Consider the following 21,276-nt stretch of genomic DNA (forward strand, 5'->3'; position numbering starts at 1 on the left):
AAATTATAATCTACTGTGCCATGACATAACAGGAAAAGGTTAGGAAATGCTAGCTTTCAATACCAATGTAGCATTAGCAAAGTATGATAGGATGCTCTCCTTTTAAATAAATGCCCTGTGGTTAGCTCAGCTCTCTCATACAGACAGGATCTATGCATTAATGTCACATTGGATGTCATTTTTTTTTTTTTGATTGTTAGCATAAGTTTTGAGGGAAGGGAAAAGAAACACATCTTCATCTGCTGTAAAATGTTTCCTCTGTATATATAAAGAAAATTGTAACAATTTTGTTCGTTTGGAAAAGCAAGATTCAATTTATTTAATTTATAAATGTAAATCATTATTATAGGATGTTGGGGGGAAGATTATGATTACAGTTAGTAATTATTGAGTCCTTGCAAAATGCCAAGTACTCTTTAAAGATAGTTAACCTACCATTAAAGCTGGCATCACTATAAACTATTTTACTAGCACAGAAATTCTGGTGGTTACCTGGCTCCTAATACATCTAGCCTGTGAAGGCAGGATTTGAACTCAATTGGGTACAGCTAGAGCAGGTGGCATACTCCATCTTGTGAGAAGATCTGAGGCTTTGCCTCTGAGTCAGTAAGTAGAAAGGAAATTACAATCCCTCTTTGACATTAACTAGATTAGGAGAGTGGCTGCAAACATTAGTCTTAACTGTATTAATCACATTAGTTTTTCTATTCAAACTGTTAGGTAGTTTAGGTCATCTAAGTGATATTCAGAATTTACACTTAGAAAATGTAGCTGGATTTTAATATGTTGTATATATATATAAATTTTCACAGAAGAGAATTAAATAAAGAGGAAATTAATGATAACAATAATAATGACAGCAATAGTCATGGGGAACATTGATCACATTACACTTGAAATACCAAAGGATTGAAACAAAGATGTTTTCTTTTAAATCAGATGATGTAAACAATTGCTTCAATCTTCTCTTTCATTTTCCTAAACTAGATTCTTAAGACCTTTCTGCTATGTGGCAGTTAGGGGTGTACTGAGTACATAAAATAACAACCTAGGAAGCTCTTGCTAAACCCACTTATTACAGTTCTCATTTTAATCTAACTCAAGCAAACTTATATAGGCATATATTCTGAGCTAAATCTAACATAGTTCTGTTTTCTGATCTCAAAGCCCCAAAACCTTTAGTTCTATTTGAGGTATTATTATCAATATCACTGTCTCATAAGCTTGCTAATAGTTAAATACTGACATAAATCTATAGGTATAGATAGAGGTAGATAGAGATAGATTCTTTTCAAAGAGGTTTCAGTCTATGCCATGTTAAGCACAAAGAGAGGATGATTATGTTTGTTTTATGTGTGTCAATAACATACAGGAAAAACTAGTTCCTTGAAACAAATATAGGGAACTTGGGCATTACACCATGCTAATTGTCATAAATTACAACTCTGCTCTTAACTGGATTTGTTATATAAAATAATTAAAATGTTGTTCAGTAAGTCAGTACTATTAAACATTTAAAACTTAATTTTTCTCCTCACCTCCAACCACATTTTCTACTGTTTTTCCTGGGAATTGGCTTCTCAATTTGGGGAACTCTCATTTTGATGGAGGTTAATGCCAAAGATCATCTTCCTGCAGGGTCATGTTACTAGAGAGTTTGAATACAGCTGTGGTGGGATTTGCTCTATATTAAACTAAGTTTGGAGGAGAAAGGGAGGCCCCCAGGTACACAGTTACAGCAGGGCATTTCAAAGTAATGCTTGACTGGTGGCCACTTTGAACTGTGATATACTGATATTGTTGAAGTATGTTTCTTTCCTTTTACTCTTAGAGTTATTAATTGTAAATGTTTGACAAGCACTTTTTACAGAGTAGAATCTTATATTACTTTTTTGCTTTTTAGTTTTATGCACAGAGAAAAATTATAGTTTTATATAACAGTACTTTTTAAATGCTTGTTTTTATGTTGTCCCCCAAATAATACAATAACCATCATCTCCATTTGAGTTCCTTCTTCTTAAGACATCAAAAATTGTCTATAAATACTGAATTATTTTCACAATATATTAAAGTTTTAGAGTTTCCTTATAATTTTTACCAGTATAGAATTATAACTATGAAGGAGAATGTATATATACAAAATCTTTCTAAATGGAAAAGGTTAAAAAATCTGTGTGGCTTAAGTAACCCAGACTCTCAGTACCCAGATATGGATGAATTAATCATCAATGACTAATATATATTTTGTATAGTTTGAATTTTATTAATTTGCATAATGAAGGGAACTTCAGCCCATTGGAATCCATGGGAAATCAATCATCTCATGTACAGTGTTCACTTCCCAGCTTTGGAACTATAGTGCCTGGAAATGATAAAGTGGTTCCCAGAATTTCAGTGTTAATTACAGTGTAGTACATCATTGGGGCCCTCATTTGGGAAAAAAAAATGTCTTTCAGAGATCTGTATTACATTTCTGGCTACTTCAAATAGTTGTAATTGTATAAGGAACACATTATTTTTCCTAATTTTGATTTTAAGCATTTTCCTAAGTTTTATCATATATATTTATTTGATAATTTTTGTAAACATGTTTTAGAAAAAAATTGCTAATCTTAATAAATCTTTTAAAATTATTTTGGATCCATGGTATTGTAGTAGATATTGTGAAACTGTCCAGATTCCCTCTTTGAGGCCCCCTAGGCACTCATTTTCCCAGTTTATGGGAATAGCAAGGCTGAGACCATTCACAGCTGCATCACTCAACTGGGAATTGCCTTCAGCCACAGGGATCTGCATAGCTCAAGATGATGCCCTTGGTAGAATGCAGCCAGAGCTCAGCTGTTGGCCAGTGGTGGGGAGGGGATATATATGTCTAACTCCCGTGCCTAAATTTGGGACAAAGATGAAAGCCCATCCCAACTCCAGAGCTCCTCAGAGAGTCAGTTGAATCTCCCCGTTGTCACCATATTGTTGGTCAGTTTCTCCCTCTGTCTAATCCTAATTTCTCACGTCTTTACTGATATGTATTCCAAGAGCACTCTGCAACAAAACTTCTACTTTCTACCCCCCATTTCATGATCTGTTCCAGGAAACTCATGTAACACAATTATCCTTGGAGTAGTCTTAGGGCGCCCACTCTAAAATGAGAATTTAGAGCTGGATCTCTTGCCAATGTATTGGATATTCATAAGAGTAAACAATATCTTGTCTACCATAAATGTGTTCTTTCAAGAAACACTCAGAGTTGCCTTGTAGAACATCATTTTAAAATTAAGGTTTATAAATATTTCATACCAGTTATTCAGTCTTCTGAATAGCAGAATCCAAATGAATCTTTCATTCTCCTGGTAATATATATATTCTATTGTTTATTGTCAGATTCAATCATTTATATTTCCATTCATTCTAAAACAAGAAATACCACCATAAAAATAAATCTTTGAAAGAAGTCACCTTGTTGTCCCATTTTAACCATTACTCACATGTAAAAATATTGTTATTAACAAAAACAATAGGAGAAATGGAAGCTACCATTATTCACTGTCTGATGTTTACTGGGAGTTTTAGACAAATTATTTCATTTAATTTCACTTCAATTCTGCAAGGAAAGTTTTACTATCAACAAATAAATTTCATTATCTAATCATCACTGCAAATTGCTGATGAAATTTTTAACAAATAAAAAAAAACTGATTTGTAGAAATGTTAAGTAAACGACAAATGCCTAAAGATAATAAATGGCACAAGAGCATATCAAGCCCCAGATTAGGATTCCAAAACCCAAGACTTCCCATACGCTATGTAGTCTCTTAAAGTGTAAGGAAACTAATAGTCTGATACACATGTATAGACTCAGTTACATCAAAAAAACAATCATATACAGACAATTTAAATTTAGAAGAAGGAGGAGAAAAGGAGGAGGAGGAGAAAGAAGACAGAAGGAAGATATTATGGCTCAGCTATAGAAATTTGCTCTACTCTGTACGGAGAGCTCATGGTAATAGAGGCTGAATCCTAAAAGGAAGTATTCCTAAAAGTCCTAAAAGGAAATGAAAGATGCCAGTCATAAGACCTGGAACCAGAAGCTGGCACCGTGTAGCTTCTACCCTATTCCATTGGTCAAAGCAATCACAGACTTTCAATATTTAAGAGGGGACATAAACCAAATTTATTGAAGTGAAGAGGGTAAAAAATTATGGCTATCATTAATTTACTACAGCCTTAAAGTAACATGGTGAATATTTAGTGAAAGACATATATAAATATACATATACATATATATATTAGGGTCTTATGCAAACTTGAGGGGACAAACGCTTTGTCTGTTTCTTCTCTGTGTCTTAGAATCATTTTCTCTTCTCTCTCTCTCTCTCTGTCTCTCATCATTTAACTTGGTGGTAAAATTCATAGATCCAATACTATAGGTCTAGGGAAAAGAGGTTGAATAGACAATTTTCACAAAGCCTAAAAACTGGAATGCTAAAGACAAATCTCCCTTCAGTTCAGAAAGTTCTCAAGTTTAGTATTCCACATAAAGACAGCGTTGGAATTTTAAAATTCTTTAGGAAAAAATAAAGATGATAAGATGAAATTTGTTTGATTGGCACAAGATTTTAAACTTTATATTTAATATCTTCATGCAGCATGTATTTCCTGGTTTTCCACAGACCTTCCACTTCTGAATGTTATGCACTTGGTCCCTTTGTCATCTGCCTGACCCCTGAATGCATCTAAGTTCTCCATCTCTGTCATTGTGCTATAATGGCCAAATTCTAGCTAGTCATAAGAGAAACCTGTTATGTCCTCTGTGCATACAACCCTTAGAAACTTGTGCCCATAGTAGGTTTCAAGGATTCAGAGATCCTGTTACTGGCAGTCTTTTTGAAGGTCATCAATAATTATCATATACAAGGCTGACTCAGGCATCTCATCTGTTAAGAGGCTTCTAGAACTGAATGTGTATTCAAATAATAAATATATAGCAAATAGTGAAAATGGTTCCAAGCTGGAATTTACCACTTTTGGTTTCAACATGTATACACTTTGTAAATAAATTGAAACAGCCACTAGCAATTATTCTAATAAAATCAGATATTTTTCAAGATAAATGAGGGCTTCAAATCAAGTGTTTCATTTTATAAATGATGAACTTGAGGTCCAGGGAAATTAAATGACTTGTCTAATCATGTAATTTATGGTAAAGGCAGGACTGAAAGTTAAGTATCTTATTAACATTAGGGGCTTATTAGAATATAGCTTAATATTTCAATATACCAGCATCGAAACACCAAAACAACCTACATGTCAATATCCTTTTAGCTTTTAATACATAGTTTGAGCAATCAGTTCCTCTTTATATAGAGACATATTTTAGGACAGGTATAACTTTATTTGATATATTATTTAGTATCCCTTTTTACAGTTTCTTATTCCAAAGTGGGAGTATAAATTTATTTGATAAAACTGGCATTTTCCAGAACTATATTAAGTCTGAAAGGTGAGTGTGTGTGTGTTTGTATTCTCTCCATCTTAATATGCTCACATTTTTATGAAATCTGAAAATCAGCTTTATGGAATTAATCTTATTTCCTAATAACTTCAGTCTAGACCAGAGATAATCAAATTATATCTCCTTTTATGAGCAGCAATAAGATGTCATGTACAGACTTAAAAATCACAGAGTTGGATTAAAACCCCAGTGACTCTGGCTACTTTATTTCTCTGCTTCTCAGGTTTCTCACCTAGCTTGATTGTTTGGAGATTAGAGGTAATATATCCAACTCAGCTAGAACATCAAAGACCTTAAATGTATATTAACATTTTATCATTTGTTCTCAGAAACTTTAAGTTTACATAAGGAGATTGTGTAAACATTTGCAGATGTTAAATACAGAAACATATACGTACATTAAGCTGCATTAATAATCAGATATACAGGTAATTAAATAGCCACATTCTTTAGGAAGAACAAGACTCACGTACAGAAATGACATCTTTTACTTAATTGATGTCCTGGGAAGAACAAATAACAGTAGTTCTTAAATTGTAATGGCTTCAGAAATCAGTGAAATTTGTATCACTCAATGAGGAGGTCTTTCTCAAATATACAAGTTCCAACTGATTGTTAATGTCTGAGCTAATACATCAGTAGCATGAAGCTGATTAAGTCTTCAGTGCTTTTTAGCCCTATAACATTGAGGTTAAGTCTAGCAATGATAACTTCCGGTTGAAAGTATCATTGAAAATTAGGTGTCTGATTGTGATTCTGAAGTCAATTTTTCGTTTTATTCATTTTTAACAAGGAAAGATAGTAATTTTATATACGCATCTAATTTTAAGGAAATCTTTTGAGTTGACTGGAGCTAGATTTATGAAGTTACAGTTAACTGACTAAATTATTTTTTTTAACTGGGATGACTTACATTTACGTGAAAATTTTTAAAGTAAAAATAGCACTCTAACAGGTGAAATCACCTATTATAAGCATTGATAACCTTGAGGTGATCAGCAATGATCCTTGGAGATATTGAAACATTATTTTAATAGAGTAGAAAAGACATTTGACTCTAGTAAATAGTTAAGTTATAAGCTCAAATCTTTTAATGATAATATAGAGAATAAGTATAAAAGTAACAAACTTTCTAAATATCAATTTAAAAATTCACACTTTTCTTCACCTTCCTTTTTAAATAAGAGTAATAATTAATCCAATGTTTTTAGCTCTCAAACCACTTGTGTCAGTAGTTCCTCATACTTAGAAGTTTCCTGCTTAAACCAAAGAATTTTAGAGTAGAGTTAAAGATATTTGAGACATAATACTTTATTTTTAAATCTAAAAGGGCACATGTTGGCAAGGATATTTTCCCAACTGCAAAATTCTAACATTGTGCTCAAAAATCCCTTGTAGAGTGTGTATTTAAATTTCAAGACTGATTTTTCTCATCTAATACTTTTTCCAAGTATTCTCTATAATTGTTTTTACTAGACTGTGAGCTCCTTAAAGACAGGAACTGTATGACTTTATTTCAATTTTCCATGTCAAGAACCTCTTAGATATGTTCTCATTTATTCAAAAATTAAATTCCACTCTTAAATACTAGCCTCCTATAAGCTAAGATTATCAAGCTCTGGAGCCAAACTCTCTTGGCTTATATTCCATATCTATCGCATATTGGATAAATGTCTTAGTTTACTTATCTGCAAAATGCGAAGACTAATAGCCCCTATTTCCTAGGTTCTGTGAAGATTTAAACTGTTAATACATATTAAAATATTGAGAACAATGTGAGATATCCACTAACTATTAAATGAAAGTTGGGCAGTGGAGCACAGCAGTTAAGAGAATGGACTCAGGAACCCTGTGCCTACAACATGTACTACCTGTAATTTTGTGCTAATTAATATCTGCATGACTCAATAGTCAATATCTATCAAATGGAGATAATGATAATAATACTCCTACTGCTAAGAAAAATATGTGATACCTACCCTTTTAATGATTAGTTATATATTTCAAGAGGTATTCCAGGAAACTGTTCTCATTATTACAAGTGAGGTCTTTCACTTCAAACTTCTGTGTAATTTGCTACTCCAGTGTACTGAGCTGGAGTTTATGTGAGCCTTGAAAGCCTACTCTAACTAAATAAGAAATGGCCTATTTCTTTTTTGTGTTCTGTTCCTACAAGGCTTTAAAAGCAGGGGTACTTCCACAGCCGACTAGGACCCACTAACAAATCACTCCAAAAGTAGAGTCTGAGAGATCATGTAACATAAAGGAAGGCTAAACTGATTTCTGAGTTTAATTGAAAGAGGGAGAAAAAGATAAGAGGAAGAAGGAGAGAGAGGGAGAAAGGGAGGAAAAGAGAGAAGTGGAATTAAAAAACTATTTAGAAACTTTAATATTTACCATGATTTTCTTCTCAAGTAAACAATTCACCCATAATGCCTCATGATTACTTTATTGTAAGAGTTTGCAAATGTATTTTGGTTACTAGGCACTTCCTTCATAACCTCTAATATTATATAATACAAATATGCTATCCCTAATAAGGCCTGGATGACATGCAAGTCTCCAAACCAGCAATTTATTTGGTTCAACGTATAGCAAGACAAAACCTTAGGATGAGCAGAATAGGCCTGTAAAATTTGCATGTCCTGGGAAGAAGTGTCACAGAACTAGTTTTTAGATTCTATCTAAAGGATGTCTACGCTATTCTCATGCAGTTTGATATCTGGATACCCAGGCCAAAGGCTTTCCTTTTCTTTCTCCTTTTTTTCAGTACTTTGTAAATTTTAATTTTTTTTCTCCAAGTATTGATTCTTGATTATACTCCATTAATGTACTCACTGGCTTGGCTTTCTAGCAATTTTCTTTTCCCTTTTTTGACCATGATTTCAAAAGAACAATACTCTAATGCTGACTTTGACAACTTGGCATGGTGCTTCCCCTGTAAGTTTACAACTGTTGTCTTTTATGAATTTGCAGTGGGAGATATTTCAGTGGATTTAAATGATACCTTTATTCTAGGAGACTACAAACATAAGCAAGCTGGTCTAAGGATTAGAGAATAAATTCCTTTCCAAAAGCGTTCACGAGCACACAAGGGAAACACATACACTCGTCAATTGTGTTGTCATTCTACAATATAAAGATTTATACAGAGCAAAGCGATCTGTGATGCCTATGCTAAAAGAAAAATGTCTTGGATTAAAAATTATTATTTTATTTAATAACCAAGCTTACACCTGGAAGTCCTGACCCAACTACAACCTTGAACCTCACCTGAACTTGAAATTCCATATCATCACTGAGCATCACAATTTCTCTCAGCCCTACTACACATTCCCGAGCCCTATTCCCATCCTCATGTCCCATTCCGTTCAAAGGTCACTGGTACTAAAGACTTAAAGTGTAATAATCTCCTTTGTAGGATGCATTTAGATGTCCAAGAACAAAATTAGTTGTGTCACATCAAACCTCCATAAAGCCATTTTAAATTACATACCTGATGCTGCAGTAAGACTTTATCCTTGTTTATGACTAACAAGATAACTGATCCCTTTCTGGAATAGATAAAAAAATACTTGCCTGATTTTCTTTTCATTTCATTTTTCTTTAATTTGTTTTAACAAAACTTATATTCTTATTTCTAGTCATTGTAACCATTGGTCTCAGATTTTAAAAACCTAGTTTCAATGCAGTTTATACCATGCAAAATTAAATTGAAAGTTCAAATGAATATTTTAATCATTTTTTAAAATTCTGTCTAAATTACATGGATAATAGAATAAAATTAACTCTCAAACAGAATGAAATGACCTGTGGACAAAACCCTGAAGTCTTCAGAATTGGGTTGAGATCATGCAGTTATTTCGGATAATGCAAAAAGTTCAATATTAGGAGATATCCTGTCTGTTTTTTGCAGATGACAGAAGAATGATCTTTTCTAAAACGAATCATTGCCATATAGCATTACTCTCTGCCAGCCAACCTCCAGCTGCTTTCTCAGACACACTTTTTTGTGCTTATAATTTTATTTTGTTCCTCATCTCCTTAAATACTAGGACTGAAAGTGAGTATTTCTCCTCTTCCTGTGCCTTTTCTTGACCTTTTTCTTTACCTCCAGAGCTGTAAGGGTCCAAAAAGTAATATATGAAATACCACATTGAATATTGGCAACATTTTTCATCCATCACCTGTGAAATAGATAGTGAAGGAAATGTCTAACTGACAGCTGACAAAGCTTTTCTTGTCTTTCTAGTCCCATGGCACAATTCTAACAGTTGCAGTTCTCCCAGATGTATATGGATGCTGACTGAGCTAGTTGACATGCTGTTCTTAGCAAAATGCAATATGTTCAATCAAGCTGGTAGAACCAGAGTCCATAAATTTATCATGCAAATGTTAATGGTGAGAAAGCCTTCTCAAAGGATGCCGATGCAAAGAGAGCCAGGATTGGCTTCTGTTTCCAACCGGACAGTTCATTCAGTGGTATTGTTGACCTCAACAGCCCCAGGACCAAATTTCTCAAAACCATTCAAAACACTGGTAACATTTATTTCAAAAGAGTAATTATAGGGCTTCCCTGGTGGCGCAGTGGTTGAGAGTCTGCCTGCCAATGCAGGGGACGCGGGTTCGTGCCCCGGACTGGGAGGATCCCACATGCTGCGGAGCGGCTGGGCCCGTGAGCCATGGCCACTGAGCCTGCGCGTCCGGAGACTGTGCTCCGCAACGGGAGAGGCCACAACAGTGGGAGGCCCGCGTAGCGCAAGGAAAAAGACAAAACAAAAAAAAGAGTAATTATAATGAAAGACTCTCCACTTACAAAATGAGTACACACCAGCAAAGATTTTTTCAGCCACATTATATATGGAACGACATTGTTAGAAAATGCATCAGGACAATTCTTTGCCTTTGTTGAAAGAGAGGGAAGGATGTGAAATATATGTAAGAATGTTAGAACTCCACTAAATTAAAACAGGAAGAAACTCAAATTTAATAATAAAATTTACTAATAACAATGACTATACTGTTTTCCAAAATAAAGATATCTAATATTAGATCATTTATTTGCCAAAATTCACATTGGGAAATATCAAATTTCTATAATGTAGAGTCTCTCACGTTTTGTATCTAAACTGCCCCAGAGAATCTAAGAATTATGACTGCCAGAGGCCTTCATTTATCTGAAACACAATAAAAATAAGTTAAAAATATACATAATGGGGCTTCCCTGGTGGTGCAGTGGTTGAGAATCCGCCTGCTGATGCAGGGCACACGGGTTCGTGCCCCGGTCCAGGAAGATCCCTCATGCCGCGGAGCGGCTGGGCCCATGAGCCATGGCTGCTGAGCCTGCGCGTCTGGAGCCTGTGTTCCGCAACGGGAGAGGCCACAACAGTGAGAGGCCCGCGTACCACCAAAAAAACCTAAAAAAACAAAACAAAACTAAAAACATAATGAGCACTGAACATATTGGTAATATTTTAAAAATTTCTTTAGAGACATTTTGATTTTTTAAACCAGGGAGAATTAGGGAAATAATTGATTCTAATAGCTTTTGTTAACAGTGATATTTTGCATTTGTCATGTGTCTGTAGAAACTAACATTTTTTGAGAACCACATGTCAGGTGCTACGACATCTCAAATGTTTTAATTCTTCACTAGAGCCCTCTGATGTAGGTAATTTTATTCCCAATGTTTCTCAATTGTTTTTCTGACTCTTTCCTCTGACATTTTCATTCTGCTCTTGGGATTACCCAGTAGGTTTTGTTTTTGTTTTTGTTTTTCCCTTAACCAAGTGACATAATTCCACTCCTGTTACTTGCCCTAGAGAAATGTAAATGTATACAAATAGAAAAACTTGCTCTTGGATCCTTATAGCAAATCTATTCACAATCACCAAAAACTGGGAAGAACCCAAATATCTTTGAACAAGTGATAAATAATCCCTGGTACATCCATACAATGGAATAATATTCATCAAAAAAGAATAAACTATTGACAAATGCAACAACTTGAATTTACCTTCAAGGTATTATACTGAGTGAAAGAAGCCAGTCTTATAAGGTTACATATTCTATGACATTTATGTACTTATATGACATTCTCAAAATGATAAATCTATCCATCTTTGTCTGGGTTTAGAGATGGGGGAGGTGTGATTTTAAAGGGATAGAACATAGGAGGTTTTTTCGGGCAATGGAACTGTTTTATACTCTTACTGTGCTAGTTGATTACATGCATCTATACATGTGTTACTACTCATAGAAATGTATGCCAAAAAGTGAATTTTAAAATATAATAATTAAAAAAAAAATTGAAGACAAAACAAATGTAAGATAACTTTCACAGAGCTGGGGAATTTTTTTCTCCTGGAAATGAATAGAATTTTGTGAAAATTACATTAATCTTTAAATATTTGAAAGGCTATCATATGGTTTACACAAAATTATCAAAATTAAGAAACTTGAACTTATTTAAAACCATTATTTGTTTTTATAATATCACTTATCTCATCTTGGTGTTGCACAGTCTTATTTATCCTATTCTTTTCATCTTGCTCAGTAATCTAATTTTGTTAATTTAAAAAACAACCTTCTAGGCCAACCACTACAATCATATTCCACGAATTATAGATTATTAAAAAGACCCTTAATATTATTGGCCATTTAAGGAGGTCACAAAGTCGAGGAGGAGAAGTGCCTGGATTCCTTTTCTTCCCTCTAGTGTTATAAGTCTCTTTCTCTCTGAGTTTATTTAGTGAGTGAGTGCTGCCAAGATCTTCCAGTCTGGAAATTGGAGATACTTAATTCTTGAGCACATGGCTCAAAAACTTTAACATTTTAAATTTGGCATAAACCTCAGTCTCAGGGAAAAACAGCTGCTTTGCTGAGCATTGGGGTGAAAATGATCATTAAAAAGTTTTAAATAAGTGGAAAACGCTATTCTGCCTGATCATTAGAAAGTTTTGTGAAATGTTAGCAGTTGAGGAAAACCCTACCCCCACCTCATTAGATACTATAGTCAATGTGATATGTCAACAGGGAGAACAGAAATACATTCTGTTAAGCATTGTATTAAAACAGAAATTCATAATGTAAGCACAATAATTCTTTGGGATTATTTAGGATTTTTACCTCAATTTGAATATACATTTCACTCTTGAGAGGTACTTAAAAGGAGGCTGTTTGATGTGGTCTTCTGGTATATTTCCCTGGTACCATCATTTCTTTTTTAAATTGAAGTATGTATACTTGACATAAACATTATGTTAGCATCAAGTGTACAGCAAAGTGATTTTTAACTATTGCTGTCTTAAGACATTTACTTTGAAGCATTTATCCAAAACTTGATATTTTGTCATGTAGCAAGCAAGCAAGAGAAAAGAATTTATTAAGTAAAATAAGAATAACATAAAATATTGAGATGAAGAAATAGCGCTTTTCCATTTTCCTTTCTTGTCTCTCTTTTTCTTTCTCCCTTCTCCTCTTCCTCCTTCCTACCCTCCCTCCTTTTCTTTTCTCCTTCTCCATCTTTATTTTAAACTTTAATACAGAATGGCCTAGAACCTCAGTCCTACAGTAGTCAAACAGAAAAAAAGAGAAAGAAAATGTTAAAATGAGCAGAGACACCTCTGGCCAAGAAATTATATACATAGTATTTATATATAATATATAAAGGTCTCTATAATTTGCTTTCTTGAATATTACCTATAATAAATCTTATATTAGATGGAAATAAGGACATATTTTCATCACTGAGTCAGTTCATTTTATATTTTGGCTATGAGCTTCTTACCCTATAGCCAGCTTTGTTTTGTTTACATTCTTTTGAACATTTCAAGCATTATTCAGATTCTTTACTTAACACTCAGAGAAAAGATTGGTAATTCCTTCTCTGAAATCAAGGCAAATCTACCCACTCTCAAAAAGTGTATGTGGCCTATGAGTGCACCATTCAAGGTATAATGACCAGCAAATTTTTTAAAATAGCATATTTACCAAAGAAAAAAGTAATCTCTGCTAACATTTAAATCTGTAATACCTGTTCAGAATATACATTACTATGTCTTGAATCTTTTTTTCTTTCTTTTTTGTTTTAGTATATTCTGGCAAATGATGAAAAACTAGTGTTTACGTAATAGTTAAATAGTTAATATGCCCCAATTTTATGGAACAATTAGTTTTGAACATTTGTGTCCCAGACAATCACCTTTTTAAGGAAGATAGATTCTATTTTTATATTCACATCAAATAAGAGCTAAGGTTAAAATATTATATATTTTTATGTATGTACATATATGTATATGTATATATATCACATATATATGTTGGCAAATCATAAATACCTCACTATAAAGATCCCAATGGAAAAGATAATCCTAAATATTTTTCCTTGGATGGAAATCGTGTCATGATATAACAGTTTATAATATTGTACTTTAATCATTAACTTTTACTTCTCATTTAGGAATAAAAAAATTTCAGTGTATATATTATTGTTTTTCACTATGGTACATTTGGGAAAATAAGTCAACTACGGAGTAACTCTTCCCTTTTATTCTCCTTTGTATGTGATGGAAACAGTTATTCAGTAATGTGGCTCTGGAAAACAAGTAGACTCTCCACCATTTGCCTCCTGTGATCTATGTTCTTTGAGAATATATATATATGTATATATATCTTATACTTTAAGAAAGACAAACACACAAAAGATTTCCAAAAAGAGTCAAGTTTCCAGCATTTTTTGAAAGGAAGTTACTTTTCCTTGTTTTCACTGAGTATAAGTTTAACACATCATTTTGGATGCCTTCTATAGCTTATATTTTGCATGGAGAATGTCTCTCACTTCCTAATGATCATCTGATCCCTCTCTCCCTATCGCCACTTATTGGTGAGAACACTGACCCATTAAGCTTTGCTTTATCCATTGAGAAACAAATAGAATGTTAGTGCAAGCTTTCCGGCCAGAATTTTGAGTTTCAGTTTCATCTGTATTGCCAACATGCTCTAATTAAGAGAATACTTTCATGATTTGTTATTGCTTAAGCTTGTTAGAAAGGTTCTTCAGGTTTTTGTTTTGTTTTATACAGCGGCTAAACAATGATCATAATCTATACTGCTTCCATGGACTCCATTGTTTTATACTATAACTGTTCATAATTAATGAATACATAGAAAGTGGTTAAATTAGCAAGGTAACATAATAGGATGGATCAGACTGAACACAATTCATTCAGTCATCAGTTTGAAGAAGGATTTGCAGCTTAATCAGCTTGGGTCCACGGATTGATCTAATGAGAACAGGACTCAACAAAGACCCAATTATCTCAAAATGATCTGCTGGGGACATAGGAACCACTTAGCCAGGTAGAACTTTTGACATTGAGATGGCAAGAAATTAATCATAATAATTACTATTACTATTATTATTATATAAACACACACATATATATAAACCATGTATCACTCTACATAGAATATACATAGACTATACTATATATTTTATATACTATATATAATATATACATAATATATGTATTTTTTGAATAGATACTATATATACAGAGATATCTATAAATGGATAGACTTATATATATATAACATATGTTATATATATACAGTGTGTATATATATATATATATATATACAGTGTGTATATATACATATATACAGTGTGTATATATATATATTTTTTTATATATATATATATACTTAAGCAACTCTTCAAGCCATTTCCTTAAGATGCTTCATATCCCCTCTATGAGACAAGAATTTTTATTCCTCTTTTAAAGAATGAACTCGTTGCTTTAATTTTTCAAAACATAAATTTGTACTTCAATAACTGATAATATTTCCAAAAATTTCAACATCCTTTTTCAGTTATGGAACTTGTACTAGTATAAATGCTATGACAGAAAATCCCAATCTTGAACTTTGCTATAAAATATAAGAAAGTATTACATGATAACACATTATATTAAGCTCAGATGTGTTCATTATAGTTTTGAAGATTGAAGGTCTTGCATTCTGATTAATATTGTTTTATATTGTATGCTATGATCTACAATAGATAAAATATATGCGGCTTACTGAATTTATTTTATAAAATATCCATAATTTTGGCTATCATCTAATACAAGGTAGTTAAATCTAATCAGCATGTTTCATTATCTTTCTCATAAAATAATTCTACAAAATAAATGTAGGGTACCTAATCCAAACTCTCTGAGGCTGTGGAACTGAAAAATATTTTTAGCATACAGTTAATATATGCAAAAATTATTGTTTTGTTAGCAATATATCCATCTGTATTATAAAATTTTTCCACTTAATTTCAGAAAATCCATAGAAATGTTACAAACTTTGCTACAAAATTGGCATGAACAAATACTATCAAAAACTATTTTATGATTTCAAATTTAATATTTGATCCTGCATGTAAAATAAATTACTTCTATTGTATGAAACAATTTTTCTTCACAGATATTTATGTGTGAAATTAAATATTTCATACATTCATTAATTTTATAATTTTAGAAACAAGCCACTCTGAAGTGCACTAATCAACTTTTCCATTTGTGTGAAAGCTAATTCTTTAATGGGCAGTAATAATTTTCTCTGCCTAATGAGTCATCATGCATGCCCTGCATATTGAGGGCTTAAAATACTCCTTATTTTCATCATCATCAATGTTGGACTGCGACTTTCAGCATAAAAATTTTTATCCTTTGAATTAGATATTTAAATACTTCTCTTTATGTTAGCTACAATGTTAAATATTAACATAATTTTGCCCTCCAAAAGGCCGGCCATATCCTCATGAATTCATGTTCTTCTGAAAGTGCCCTTGTTTGTTATTTATTAATTCTCATTAAAAGTCTGCTAGAGTGGTAGAGATGGGACCAAATTCTTGAGATAGAAGTGAAAAATAACACTTATTTTTAATGACATTTGTATAAGGATGCAATAAAGCAAAAATAAGTCACTCCAAATATTAACCATAGTGTATAAATTTATTTGCATACTGATAAATTTAGTATTTTTATAAATAGAAGTGAAGCCACTGTGATTTTCACATGGAAAAACTGTGAAACCAGAAACTGCAAAAAGCAAACTATTTTTCTAAAATTGTAGCATATTATCATAATCATGTTAGAGCAAATATGAAATATGAAAGATATTTATTCTCAATGAGACAAACAGAAGACTATTCTCTAGGAAAATATTATTTGTAAGGAACAAAATGGAATACATTATAAAATGTAAGTAAATGAGCATATAGTATAAAAGTAAAACTTTTCTTTCAGTTAAACAAGTTTTCATCCAGATTTGATATCCAGATATATTATACACTCATTGAACTTCTGATAGGAATATTTGACCCTGAGTTGACTCTAACTGCATCACGCTCTCTCTCTGTCAGGTAAAACATTAAGTATGAAACAGAAGGGATGCAAGTCATTTATTTTTCAAGAATATTCAAGCCCTTAAAAACAGAAAAGTAGAAATGATGTTTCTAGGACATGTGGCAGTGGAATTAACATTTTGAGTTGAATAATAGGCAGTTAAAGGGAGATTGCCAGTCTCTAAGAACAAATTTAATTTTCTGGGAGTTGTACAACTAATGATTTACAGTCTTGGTTTTGTCTTCCCATGGATATAATTTTCAAATTAATTCCATTCTCTGCTACTTTAGTGTTTGATCTGGATAGGTAGATAAATTTGTTGCACTGTGATCAATCATAATGATTTTTATCAATAATTTTGTGTTTCATGGCAAACTCTCTGTTAAATATAACTACAAATTAAAAAGAAAACCAAAACAAAAATAAAAACAACTATCAATTAGGGAAAATGTTACCCTGCTGTGGCTAATATGATAAAGCAGCATCACACAGATTTGGTGGTGCCTTCTGGCCATGTATTCTTGCTTCTCATGGATATATAAAGTTTCAGATACAACACAAGTTTTTGAAAGGAATTTATTCTGTAACATGAGAAAATGAATAATTTCTTTATTGACCATAATAATCTTTTGAGAAGAGCATGTGTCCTTTCCTGCATTTTAATAACTCTTTTGGTTCCAGGAAATATTTAGTTCACCATCTATTATCTCATCATATATGTTTCATCATTCCACAGATATGTGGTTAGAAAAAAGGATTGCTAACTGAATTTTCTTCAAGAAATATTTTTACTTATTTCCCCTAACTCCTCCACAGGTACCCCACTACACTCTTTCTCAGTATGTTAGAGGATTTCCAATGAACCATATTCACTAATAGATTTATGCTGATTTAGACCTCTTCCAGAAGAACTTTTTGATTTTAAGCTCCCAACTCCATGTCTCTCATCTCCCAATTTAACGTGTTGGAGTTGGAAGATGGAAGATGGTTATATTAGCTTTTGCATTTATAAAGCCTAAAGGTTTAAATTTCTGCAGTTCTTGGCATACAAGGAAAAAGTTATTTCTATTACAATCTAAAACGGTCTGAAAGTGATATAAAAAATATCAGAAACCAGTCTTAAAAATTGTCTATTTCAAAAAAAAAAATTAATTTGGGAATGTATAAATTAATTCAAATATTTAATTGTCTTCAGCCAAACTGTGTTTGCTTATATTGCATTAAGTATGTCTCCTTCTAAATGTGCATGCAGTGAACCACACAATTATAACAAATTCCCCAAAATATGTATTCTTAAACCCCAGTTCTATAAGGTCAGCAAACTATGGCCAGCAGGCCAACCTTCTGTTTTTGCAAATGGAATATTATTAAAACAAAGCCATGCCCATTCATTTACCTATTGTCTGTGGCTGCTTTCCTAGTACAACAAAAGAGTAGTTGTGATAGACACCTTATGGTCTGCAAAACCTTTAATATTTGCTGTCTGGCCCTTTAAGAAAAAGTTTGTTGCGTAATAAAATATTTTCCTGATGGCAGTTCCTCAAATAATTTATGCTACAATATATGTTGATTTTCTACCCCACGTGCTGTGGGGTAGAAAACTTCTGACAACACAGCTGCAGCAGAAATTCCTGAGTTTTCTATGTGGCCAGTGCCTCTTCAAGAACTCTCCACAATCCATCCACTGATGATCCTCCTTCTGAGATTCTTATTCCACACATCCTGCTAAGTGTGCAATGTGATACTAACACTCCACAGCTAGTTGGATAGAAATATTACCTCAAGTAGATAAGTCCAATTTTCTTCCTCGAGTAATATAAAATCAGTTAATTATCCATGAGTATAATTGACCTGTATAGTGATGTGTGCTTTAAGGCTGAAGTTGCCATGTCAAGAATGCAATTTTGAACTATACATGATATCGAACAAATGGAGAGAAATATCTGCAGAAAAAAAGTAGAAGCAAAAGATACTCAAAAGAAGCAGAGAAGGGGAATTTACAAAAAGAGAAGAGACTCTGCCTTGATTCTGAAAAATTACTAGTTCAACTTTTTTGAGTCCCATCTATTATATTCAAAGAAATTTGAAGGTACTACATCCATAAACATAAAAAGGACATGACCTAAAATTGGATATTTAAAAAAAGTTTTGATAAATTATAAATGCAATGGTTAAATAAAAATAATCCATAAATATTGGGGAGATAAAGAACACACAACAAGGAAAGAATGAGAAAGAAAAGAGGAGAGGAGAGGAAAGAGGACACATTATAAGGCAGGAAGAAGAGACACAGAGAAACATTTTAGAAGATCCAATATTCACATTATAGGAGTTCCAGAAAGAGATTACCCAGAAAATATATAAAATCAGATTTTAGTTAGACCAGTTCACCAAGGTATATTTTTTGGCTTACTCTTCCTGAAATCTGAAAATTCCTGGAGCAAACACGTTACCTTGACTTCATGTCTTCTTTGGGTTATTGATTTGAAACTCATCTTTTTGGTATGGCCTTCTCTTGGTTACCAAATCTAAGTAAATTTACTCATGCCAACTCCATCTTCTCAAATCCACGCCAATTTCCTTCACTGTAACTGACCTTCTGAAATTTATGTTTATGTGATCACGGGTTTGTTTTTATTGATATCTGTTGCCCTCATTCAACTCCACCCTCCATAAGGGTAAGGGCTATCCATCAGTTTTCATAGATCTCTGTGTTCCACACTTCTCATAAAGCCTAACGCATAATATGGCATCAATAAGTATTTGTTTTATTCATCTTTGCATTTACAATGAAATGTTGACCTATTATAGAAATAATCAGGAATTGCTGAAAGAATTTTTAAATAAGATTTACAAATAACTCTACTATTTAATGTATGTTTTAAAAGATATCTAAAAGACAGTAACTTTTGAGTGGAGGAGCCATTTCTTGTTTGTATTTTATACGTTTGCAATTTAAGCAATGGGCAGAAAAATGACTTAGTTTATGATTTTACACTGAAAAGAATTTTGAAGCAAATGTTACTAAGGAGATAAAGAGTTGGAGTGTTCTCTTGGGCCTATTCTATTTTAAAAATATTATTTACAACAATCTTATTTCTTATTCTTGGAATATCAGAATTCTCTATTACTCTATGTTTCTCTTTATGTTTTCCCCTATATTAGAGGTGATAATCTGTAATTATTAAGATTGTAGTGATCTTTCAAATGAATGAAAAAAAAGGAGTATCATTGCCAAATTATTCAATTTGCTTAATAGGAAAATCAATTTAGTAGCATGCATCTGTTATAAATAGAGTTGCATATTTGGAAACATCAATGCTATCTTGCATGAAATGTGTATAATTACATGTAATTGAATTGACATTGAAGAACAAAAGATTAACTATGAAATGTATGTGTAACAATATATGGTTATTAATGCAATGTTTTGATGATAGAAAAATACAAGAAAGATGAACTAAAATGGATTTGGGGATTTCATTAAATGTAGAAGGAAGTTATTTAGTGAGATGAAGAAATCCCTTTTTTGGGGTTCCAGCTCTGTATTCCAGTTTTAATGTATGTTCTGCCAAAGCGAGAACTCTGAGTTCCAGCTTACTTGCTATATGTAAATACAAAGTTAAAATAGGGCAGTAAGAGAAAAAAATTGACCTAAAGTGAAATGTAGCATCGTGTGATCAAGGATATTTTAGAGATGGATGCAAAACTTTAAGCAGAAAGGGGAATGGTTCCCTATTGGGGAATTTGAGACTATTTCATAGAGGACCTTGCATTTGAACTGGGTCTTAAATAATGTATAGGATCTTTCCAGAAAAAAGGGGGTAGAGTTTTAAAGAGGAGAGAAAGCATGTGTATAGGAACAGAGTAAAGAAATAGCATACTGAGGACTTTTATGAGTGTGTTTGGAGAACCTAAAGGATTTGGTGAGTGTAATATAGGGTATATAGTGTGGGAATGAGAGAAGATAAAGCCCCATGGCATGACTATGAAAAACCTAGAACAAGTAAGGAAATGCACAGTCCTCAGCTGGAATGAGCATTTTATTTTTCTTTAAAGTGTAATGCCTCTGAAAACCTTGGAGGGCTGGAAAGATCAGGAGAAAAGAGTTAATGGAGGCAGGGACATTAGTCAGAAGGCTGTAGCAAGAGTCAAGAGGAAAGCGGTTGTCGTCTGATCAAGGCAGAGGCACACACAGTTTGTTGTTAGGAGATCCATTCATTAGGAGATCATTCAGAGATAAAGCTAGAAATATACAATCATCAGTTTTACTCTCAAAACTGATATCAAAACTGGGTTCTTACCTCATATCAAGATTGGGTTTTTACTTCATATTTCTCTAGCCTTCTAATTGGCAACAACAACAAA

Source organism: Grampus griseus (genome assembly GCF_964374135.1).
Source record: "Grampus griseus genome assembly, chromosome: 4".
Classification (NCBI taxonomy): Eukaryota; Metazoa; Chordata; class Mammalia; order Artiodactyla; family Delphinidae; genus Grampus; species Grampus griseus.